Raw genomic sequence first — 11,186 nt, 5'->3', positions numbered from 1 at the left:
ATCGGCTTGAGTTAGCAGCAGTAGCAAAGGAATCCCACGACCGTGTTCAGTTAATAGCAAGGGATCGATTGGGGTTCAGTAACGTAGCTAGTGCAATCCCAACGCCTCGCTAGGGTTCAGTTAGAGCGCAATGCCTCGCACACATGTGCGTATGTGTACGAGAGAAATGCGCAAACATCCGTGCATCGCTCAGCCCCGACCACCCGTCGTAACCGGGAAGTCCCCAAAGTTTTTCTCGCCCTCGCTTCTACCATGATTTTTTCCGTCAAGGACGGCCCAAAGAATGTCATGCAGGTGCGCCTTCGGCCCGCCCAGGACGAAAGGCCCATTTTCTGTCATGATTTTTTGTCATAGAAGTAGGAGCCCACCACATCTATGGTGATATCGGGTTTTGTCACAATTATCGTCATAGAAGTGTCATAAGCATGATAGAAAAAAAAACTCATTCGGCCCTAAATGTCACAGATGTGTCTTCTTTTTGTAGTGTACATTAGTTGAATCTAATTTGAGAAAGGCAGTCCTTATAGAAGGTTAAAAGGAAACTTGATTATCACCGTTGTGGCTTGGCATAGGTAAGAACGGTTCTTGCTAGTTGCCCATAGAAGCCACGTACAATTTGCAACAACAAAATAAAGGACGTCTAACTCGTTTTTGCAGGGCATGTTGTGATGTGGTATGGCCAAAATGTGATATGACATATGTTGATGTATGAGATGATCATGTTTTGTAATAGATTCACGACTTGCATGTTGATGAGTACGACTGTTGGCGTTCTGGATACGGGGGTATCCAGACTTGCCAGCCTCGGCCCACTGCATGGCTCCATCGACGGCCTGGTACGGCCCAGCTTCAGCATCGACAACTCAAGACCCTCGTGAGGGGCCAAGCCTCCCGAGGCAGATGACACCAAGACCTCTAAGGGGATCGGCCTCCTTAGGATGGCTCCCGAGGAGCGGAGATTTCTATGCTAGGTGCACCACGAGGCTCAGCTGACGTGAGCCGTGAAGATCAAGGCCAGGCGGGCGCCAGCGGGCACAGAGTACCAGTTTCCTCTTTGGGGCAAAGGAGGCAAGTAGCAGGCGAGGAGTCCCAAGGAATCAACCAAAGGTTTCCATTCTGGTGCAACCGGACCAAGACCGCCAGGACGGCAGGACGGAGGTCATCGCCGATCCCACCACGGTATCACGACCAGAGGCTTTTGCAGGTGAAGACCACTTTAGTCAGGATAGGATGTACGTCTTGTCCCCCTTCAAATCTAGCGGTTGTGGGATCCCTTCCCACCAACATTTGGGAAGAGCAACAAGGCCACTATAAATAGGACTTAGCCACTACCATAGAAGGGGGAGATCAACCCGAACGGAGTGAAGCCATTCCTCCCTCACCAGCCCTCTTGAGCTCAAGAACACCTCTCCTCCAGAGGTTGTTCATCCATTGTACTAGTTCATCCTCTGCCCCACGAGGTAATCCACCACAAAGCTAGAGTAGGGTATTACACCGCAAGGTGGCCCGAACCAGGATAAACTGATGTGTCTCTCTATCCCTTTGAGCTCGACGCACTAGGCTGTGAGGATCTCGAGTAGGCAGGTTGGGTAGGTTGAGATCTCTGCACGCAACCCAGAGTTTGAACCTATCAAGGGTTTGTGGAACCCGAAATCTGACATTTGGCGTGCCAGGTACGGGTGCGTCAGAGATCCACTACCCCGTTTGCCACGTCCCACCGCCGGCTCCGATGGCAGGCGCTCCCTCATCGACTCGGCTGACGCGTGCCTTCGAGGGAGCCATAGGCCTCCGTGCTTTCACCCCTGCATTGCGACGGGTGGAGTGTCCACCCAAGTTCAGACCAGAGATGCCACCACGCTCTGATGGTGCGGTGGATCTGACCGGCTTCCTCCAGGCGTACGAGGAGGCAGTTTGGGCGGCCGGCGAAGACGACAAGGTGATGGCCAACTAGCTCCCCATGGCCCTCGTAGGTGCACCATGCGCCTGGCTGCTCAACCTGCCGGAGTCTTTTGTGGCCTCCTGGGAGGAGCTCCGCAGCCTCTTCAACGCACACTTCGCGGCGCCGGCGCCCCCCGTCGGCGCGGCTCTCCTGGGTGGCTCGCAGGCACCACCCTTCGGCCACCACATCAAGCAGTTCTACTACCGAGTAAGCGTCACCCAGGTGAGATTAGGGGCTCCCCGGGGCTGGGCAGCACCCAAGGCCGACCTCACCTTCGGCCGAGAAGATCATCCAGCTACCATGGCAGGAGCGGGCGCGCTCCCGATGCTCTGCACCCCCACCATCTGCAATGTGGCGGTCACCAAGACCCTCATCGACGGCAGAGCAGGCCTCAACATGCTCTCCGTGGAGGCATTCAGCTTGCTTCACGTGCCCCACGGCCGGCTCCGCCCCACCAAGCCCTTCTCCGGGGTCGGCGAATCCGCCTCCCCGTCACTTTCGGGACCCGCGACAACTACCACACCAATCTCATCGACTTCAACATCGCTCGGATTGACCTGCCATACAACGCCATCCTTGGGTACCCAGCCCTGGCCAAGTTCATGGCGGCAACTCATCTAGCCTACAACCTCATGAAGATGCCAGGTAGCAGTGGTGTCCTCACGGTGGCGGGGGACACCAAGGACGCGCTGCAGGCCCTCAAGCTCGTCTTCAGGACTACGGTGTCTGCGCAGCCGAGTGGAAAAGGGGGCCCTGAGGCCCCGGGGGCAACACCAGCCAAGAATAAGTACTTGTTTTCCCAAGACTAAGCCAAGACGAAGCAGGTGCCAGTTGATGAGGATGGAGCATCAGGCGCCACCTTCACCATAGGAGCTGACCTCCCCCGGGACCAAGAGGAAGCATTGGTCGGTTTCATGCGTGCCAACAAGGAAGTGTTCGCATGGGATCCCAAGGACTTGGTCGGGATTCCAAGGGAAATAATCGAGCATCATCTGAGGGTCTTCCCAAACGTGCGCCCGGTGAAGTAGAAGGCCCGACAACATTCCACCGAGAAGCAGGCATTCATCGTCCAAGAAACCCACAAGCTGCAGGATGCTGGAGTCATTCGGGAGGTGTAGTACCCGGAGTGGCTGGTAAACCCAATCATCGTTCCCAAGAAAGGAGGGAAGGAGCGCATGTGTGTCGACTTCACCAATCTCAACAAGGCTTGCCCCCAGGATCCCTTCCCGCTTCCACGCATCGTCCAGATCGTCGACTCCACCACCGAGTGCGACTTGTTGGGCTTTTTGGACGCCTTCTTGGGCTACCACCAGATCAAGATGGCCATGCAAGATGTGGAGAAGACGACATTCTTGACCCCCTACGGGGTGCACTGCTACACTTGCATGCCTTTCGGGCTGTGCAATGCCGGGGATACCTTCCAGTGGCTGATGCACATCGCCCTGGGCCGGCAGCTCGGGAGAAATGCCGAGGCTTATGTTGATGACATAGTGGTGAAGTCTCGGGCGGCGAAGACAATGATTGAGGATCTAAAGGAAACGTTTGCCAGCCTGTGCAAGGTGGACCTATGGCTCAATCCCGAGAAGTGCGTGTTCGGGGTTCCCTCTGGCAAGCTCTTGGGTTTCCTAGTGTCGCATAAAGGAATCGAGGCCAATCCAGAGAAGGTCAAGGCCGTAGAAGACAAGAACCCCCCGTAGACGCTCAAGGATATGCACAAGCTGGTGGGTTGCATGACCTCGCTAGGGCGCATCATCTCCAAGCTAGGGGAGCGCGCCCTCCCATTCTTCAAGCTGATGAAAAAGAAGGGGCCGTTTGAGTGGACCCCTGAAGCTGATGCGGCCTTTCAAGACCTCACGAGGTACCTGACCAGCCCGCCAATGATGGTGGCACCGCGCCCTCTCGAGCCCCTGGTGCTCTATTTGACCGCCACCCCTCACTCCGCTAGCGCTGCTCTGGTGGCGCTGAGGGAGGAGCGCCCGATCAAGGACCCTCAGCAGGGCGCCCGTTACCAAGCAAAACACAACAGCCTCAGGATGGTGCTCATGAGGCCTCAGCTGACTCGACGGCTAACATCCCTCCTGAGGCTCAAACCAACCCTCCGGCCGGAGGGGCTCCTGAGGCTGAGGCTCGCGAGGCGGCAGCTGGCGCGGCAAGCGATGGGACCCCTGAAGGCTCGCATACTCAAGAGGCACAAGACCTCACCAACACCTCCTCCCTCGTCAAGCACCTGGTCTACTTCATCAGCACGGTGCTACGGGAGGCACGGGTACACTACCCCATGCCCCAAAAGTTCTTGCTCGCGCTCCTCGTCGCCTCCCGAAAGCTGCGCCACTACTCCCAAGGGCATCCCATCAAGGTCGTTTCAGCCTACCCATTGGAGAGGGTGCTCTGGAGCCCTAATGCCACCGGGCGGGTTGCAGAGTGGAACATTGAGCTTCAAGCATTCCAGCTCGAGTTCAGCACCACCAGGGTCATCAAGGGTGCGGTCTTTGCAGATTTCATGGCAGAATGGACTGACGTCCCTGACTGCGGAATATGCGAGGATCACTCCCTCTTTCCTGGAGACGAGGCACCAGACGGGTGGATCATGTACTTCGACGACGCATTCTCACGACAAGGCGCGGGGGCTAGGGCCATCCTCATCTCACCCGCCAAGGACAAGCTCTACTACGTTGTACAGCTCTGCTTTCAGCAGGGCAAAAAGGTCTCCAACAACATCACAGAGTATGAAGGCTTGCTCGCCGGCCTTAGAGCCATGGCAGCACTGTGGGTGAACCGTCTCACCATCAGGGGTGATTCCCAGCCCTCATCAAGTTCCCCAACAAAGAGTACACACCCAAGGACGAGCACATGGAGGCATACCTGGAAGAGGTACGCAAAATGGAGAAATGATTCCTGGGCTTGGAACTACCGCACATGCCACGAGGAATGAACAAGGAGGCGGACGACATCGCCAAGAGGGCATCCTGGAGGCTACCTCAGGAGCTAGGGGTGTTCGAGGAACGTCTCTTCGAGCCGTCGGCGGCTCCCCCCACCGCAGCACCAGCACCACCTCAGGGGTACCTACCCCAAGCACCAGCAATAGGCACCCCGGCATGCGGCCCATCCTCAGGGGACCGCCTGCTCGTCGCGCTTGAGCCCCAGGAGGGATGCTGGAGCGAGGAATTCAAGACATACCTGCTTCAGGGGACTCTACCGGAGAAGGAGGAGGATGCCAAGCGCGTGGCTCATCAGGCCACGACGTATTTCATCCGAGATAGTGAGCTATACCACAAAAGGCCCAATGACGTTTCTTTGCGATGCATCTCCAGGGAGCAGGGGCTCGAGTTGCTGGCAGACATACATGGTGGGGACTGCGGACACCACTCTTCATCACGCACCCTCATGGGCAAGGCGTTCCGCGGTGGATTCTATTGGCCCACTACACTCAACGATGCCACTGAGCTGGTGCGCTCCTGCGAAGCATGCCAGTTCCACGCCAAGCAGATCCACCAGCCCGCGCAAGGCCTCCAGACTATCCCGCTCATGTGGCCTTTCGCGGTCTGGGGGCTGGACATCTTGGGGCCATTTCCTCGAGCGCCAGGGGTCTAGCGCTACCTCTACGTCGCCATCGACAAGTTCACCAAGTGGGCGTAGGTAGAAGTCGTCCGCACCATCCCATCTAGATCAACTATCAAGTTCATCAAAGGCCTCGTGAGCCGGTTTGGGGTCCCTAACCGCATCATCACCGACAATGGCTCGCAATTCACTAGCAACCTTTTCAAAACATACTGTGCTAACCTTGGAACGCAGATATGCTACGCCTCAGTGGCACACCCCAGGAGCAACGGCCAGGCCGAGCGCGCCAATGCAGAAGTCTTGAGGGCCTCAAGGAAAGGACCTTCAAGAAGAAGCTCGAGGCCTACGGCAGGGGCTGGCTCGACGAGCTCCAGTCCGTGTTGTGGTCCATCCGCACCACCGCGACCAGGCCGGCGGGCGAGACGCCATTGCTTGTCTACAGAGCTGAAGTGATTCTCCCACATGAGGTCAAGGATCGCTCCACGCAAGTCCTGGCGCTCGATGAGGCACGTCAGGATGCCACGCGGGGGATGGATCTCGTGCTGGGGGAGGAATGCCGCCGTCAAGCCTCGCTCCGAGCGGCAAGGTACCAGCAGGCGCTACGACGGTACCACTGCCACAATGTCCGCTCCAGGATGTTGGAGGTGGGCGACCTCGTCCTAAGGCGGGTGCTCTCCAGGAAGGGGCTGCACAAGCTCTCTCCCATGTGGGAGGGCTCGTTTAGGATTTCCCGTGTCTCCAGGCCTGGAGCCGCGCCCCTATAGACACATGATGGGGTCCCCATCCAGAACGCTTGGAACATCCAGCACCTCTGGAAGTTCTAACCATGAAGCAAGGCTCCGGCCTATGAAGGTCTCCGCTCGTGACACTCTCACGTAATAATGAGGGTTGTACACGCCCCGGAGTCTCCTGAGAGCCGCCCTGGGGCCTCACGGGGGCTCCCTCCCATGTCCTGGTGGCAGCACTTACCTCCGCGCTGGTAAGAAGAGTAGACTAGGTGCCGGACGAGGCTGTTCATTTTCTTTCCAAAGTTTCTTAGCAATCTTTTAGTGATCATTAATGGAGTTGGTGCTTTCGTGCTTTGGTTCGCCAAGTTGGATTTTCTATCCTCTCATTTTGTTCGTTCTTAGCCTGGGCCTGGAAGGAGTGGCAGTTGCCCGTCACTCTTCCACGTGTGCCTCGCGCGTGGGGGCTAGGCAAGTGTGTGCGCACAGGCCCGCCCTCGCACAAGCACACCTCGCTGAACCCCGTTGCCCCAGTGCTTCGGCTTTATCCTCACGAGGATCCGTCGATCAAGCTCACGGGCACCAACACCCCCTCATGTCCGTGCCCCTCGGGCAGCACAACACGGTGCATTAATCCACAGCTAACCTATGACAGGAGGCTCACGCGAGGAGGAACGAGGTGCTCGACAGGTTTTCTTTTTCTCTAAACAGCTCTACAGCAGATCTACAGCACCTCCCGAGGCCTTAAACGCCTCCCGAGTCACTTGGAATGGGGGCTTCACCAGATGTCAGGGGTCTCGCCCTTGTGAGGTGGAAGCTACCGCAAACATGTCTAGCTAAGTTATCCTATCCTTCCCTACCCAGAATAAAGACATCATGGCACAACATTAAGATAATAAGCATAACATAAAGGGGCATAACTGCCATAGTTCATTACACACCCCAGTGGGGCATCCTACTATTTTTTTAATTGCATAAGAAAGGAAAGGTTAAACAAAAGTGGCTCAAGGTCACGCAGATCCAGCGCCAGCGCCGCATCCTCAAGCAGCACCTCAAGTGGTCCGAGGCTGCGGCAGGTCTCGAGTCCAAGTTCGGCGGCCCCGATCTCAGGTCGGGCTCCACTCTAGCTTCACCGGAGCCTGGCAACGAGACGACCCACTGGCACCCTCGATCCGAGCTCGACGGCGCGGAGGCTGGTCGTAGCCGCCGCTACTCGAGCTCTCATCCGAAGAAGAGCTGTCATTGCGGTAGGAGGAGTGGACGTCGTCAAGGCCAAGCTCACCCTCGTCACTGGCGCGTTCGACGTTAAGGCCAAGCTCATCATCGCTGCCATCTTCTAGGGAGCACACTGCGCGGCGGCCGTCTTCCCTGAACACCCTTATGAAGAGGGTCGCCAGGTCGTCGTACTTGAAGTGGAGGGTGCACCTCCCGCTCAGGCCTCGTGCGTGGGCAAACGCCTGCCAGCCACGGGCCAGGACCACGCTGCCCGTGGCGGCCACCTCAGTACCCACCCACGAGGCCTTGCTGCAGTAGCCGCCAGCCTACAGCCAGAGGTCGTGGAGCCCCAAGGCCGACAGCTCACCGGTGAAGAAGCGCGGAAGCCGGAACGGGGTACCAACGGGCCTCTCCGACCACACCACGAACTCCGGGAGCACGTGAAGTGAGGAGAAGCATGGCCGAGGAGGGAGAGCGACCATGGCGCGTCCCTCTTTGCCGCGGGGGCTGCCCCGTGGCCGGTGGGCCCCACCGTGAGAAGAAGTTCCACCATGAGCGCCAAGGGAGATGCTAGGCCCTGAAGAAATGGCCCGTGACCCCTGGGAGCCACCGCCGGGGTCGCGATGTACTTGCGGGGATGGCCGCGGCCCCTCTTGGGTGGTGGAGAAGCTAGCCCATCCTTGGGAGCCTTCCCCTTCTCAGCAGCCGAGAACCTCCTCGTCGGCGCCATGGGTGCTATAGCAAGACGGAGAAGAAAGGGGACGAACAGCGAGAAGACGGAGGAAGAGATGAGCGAAGGGGGCTCTGCCCCTCCCCTCATTTATAGTCGGAGGGAGGCCAACCGTCGGCCTCCACGACCGCGCGTAATGATGATCTTCTGCATGCAGCATCGACTCGTCAAGTCGAACGGTTGCCGAGGCAGCATGAGGAAGTGGAGACGCCCACGTCCCATCAATCGCCAAACGTCATTCAAGGCCGCAGGCGGTTAGGGCTCGCGGCGCTCCGCACTTGCCCTTTGGCTTCGCCTAGAAGCCAAGCCCAAGCGTGCCTTGGGCCCGGCGGCTACTCTTGGCATTCTGGATATGGGGGTACCCAGACTTGCCTGCCTGCGGCTGAAGTCTACTACACAACCTTCTTCTTGTAGACGTTGTTGGGCCTGCAAGTGCACAGGTTTGTAGGACAGTAGCAAATTTCCCTCAAGTGGATGACCTAAGGTTTATCAATCCGTATGAAGATGGTCTCTCTCAAACAACCCTGCAACCAAATAAGAAAGAGTCTATTGTGTTCCCAACACGCCCAATACAATGGTAAATTGTATAGGTGCACTAGTTCGGCGAAGAGATGGTGGTACAAGTGCAAAATAGATAGTAGATATAGGTTTTTGTAATCTGAAATAATAAAAACAGCAAGGTAACAAGCGGTAAAAGTGAGCGTAAACGGTATTGTAATGATAGGAAACAAGGCCTAGGGTTCATACTTTCACTAGTGCAAGTTCTCTCAACAATAATAACATAGATAGATCATATAACAAGCCCTCAACATGCAACAAAGAGTCACTCCAAAGCCACTAATAGCGGAGAACAAACGTAGAGATTATGGTAGGGTACGAAACCACCTCAAAGTTATTCTTTCGGGTTGATCTATAAAAGAGTTCGTACTAGAATAACACCTTAAGACACAAATCAACCAAAACCCTAATGTCACCTAGATACTCCATTGTCACCTCAAGTATCCGTGGGCATGATTATACTATATGCATCACACAATCTCAGATTCATCCAACCAACATAAAAGTACTTCAAAGAGTGCCCCAAAGTTTCTACCGGAGAGTCAAGAACGTGTGCCAACCCCTATGCATAGGTTCCCAATGTCACAAAACCCGCAAGTTGATCACCGAAACATACATCAAGTGGCACATGATATCCCATTGTCACCACAGATAATCATGGCAAGACATACATCAAGTGTTCTCATAAAGACTCAATCCGATAAGACAACTTCAAAGGGGAAACTCAATTCATAACAAGAGAGTAGAGGGGGAGAAACATCATAAGATCCAACTACAATAGCAAAGCTCGGGATACATCAAGATCGTGCCATAGAGGAACACGAGAGAGAACACGAGAGAGAGAGATCAAACACATAGCTACTGGTACATACCCTCAGCCCCGAGGGTGAACTACTCCCTCCTCGTCATGGATAACGCCGGGATGATGAAGATGGCCTTCGGTGATTGGATCCCCCTCTGGCAGGGTGTCGGAACAGGGTCCCGATTGGTTTTTGGTGGCTACAAAGGCTTGCGGCGGTGGAACTCCCGATCTATCTTTTGTTCTGGAAGTTTTAGGGTACGTAGGTATATATGGGTGCAGGGGGTACATCGGTGGACCTCTGGGGTACTCACGAGGTAGGGGGCGCGCCCATGGGGGGCGCTCCCCACCCTAGTGGGCAGCCCGGGACTCCCCTGATGTGCACTCCAAGTCCATCAGGTTGCTTTCCTTCCAAGAATAACTTCTCCAATTGATTTCGTTCCGTTTTGACTCCGTCTGATATTCCTTTTTCTCAGAACACTGAAATAGGCATAAAACAGCAAATCTGGGCTGGGCCTCCGGTTAATATGTTAGTCCCAAAAACAATATAAAAGTGGATAATAAAGCCCAATATTGCCCAAGACAGTAGATAAAGTAGCATGGAGCAATCAAAAATTATAGATACGTTGGAGACGTATCAAGCATCCCCAAGCTTAATTCCTGCTCGTCCTCAAGTAGGTAAATGATAAAAAAGAATTTTTGATGCGGAGTGATACTTTGGCATAATTTCAATGTAAATCTTCTTAATTGTGGCATGAATATTCAGATCCGAAAGATTCAAGACAAAAGTTCATATTGACATAAAAGTAATAATACTTCAAGCATACTAATCAAAGCAATCATGTCTTTTCAAAATAGCATGGCAAAAGAAAGTTCATCCCTACAAAATCATATAGTTAGGCTATGCTTCATTTTCGTCACACAAAGATGTTCCCAACTTCTATACCCCCGATGACAAGTCAAGCAATTGTTTCATACTTAAATAATCTCAAACTTTTTCAACCTTCACGCAATACATGAGCGTGAGCCATGGATATAGCACTACGGGTGGAATAGAATATGATGATGGGGATTGTGTGGAGAAGACAAAAAAGGAGAAAGTCTCACATTGACGAGGATAATCAACGGGCTATGGAGATGCCCATCAATTGATGTCAACATGAGGAGTAGGGATTGCCATGCAACGGATGCACTAGAGCTATGAATGCTCAACAAAAGAAAACTAGTGGGTGTGCATCCAACTTGCTTGCTCACGAAGACCTGGGGCATTTGAGGAAGCCCATCGTAGGAATATACAAGCCAAGTTCTATAATGAAAAATTCCCACTAGTATATGAAAGTGATAACACATGAGACTCTCTACATGAAAAGCATGGTGCTACTTTGAAGCACAATATATGAGACTCACTACATGAAGAACAAGGTGCTACTTTGAAGCACAATATATGAGACTCACTACATGAAGAACAAGGTGCTACTTTGAAGAACAAGGTGCCTTTCTCTTTTTTTTGATTGGGCAATGCTCTAATAATGATGATCATCACACTTCTATTGATTACAACACATGAATTACAACTCGAAACTTAGAACAAGATATGACTCTATATGAATGCCTCCGGCGGTGTACCAGGATGGTGCAATGAATCAAGAGTGACATGTATGA

The sequence above is a fragment of the Triticum dicoccoides genome, chromosome 3B, assembly GCF_002162155.2.
Source record: "Triticum dicoccoides isolate Atlit2015 ecotype Zavitan chromosome 3B, WEW_v2.0, whole genome shotgun sequence".
Classification (NCBI taxonomy): Eukaryota; Viridiplantae; Streptophyta; class Magnoliopsida; order Poales; family Poaceae; genus Triticum; species Triticum dicoccoides.
The sequence above is the reverse complement of the archived record's forward strand: the minus strand, read 5'-3'. Positions refer to the sequence as shown.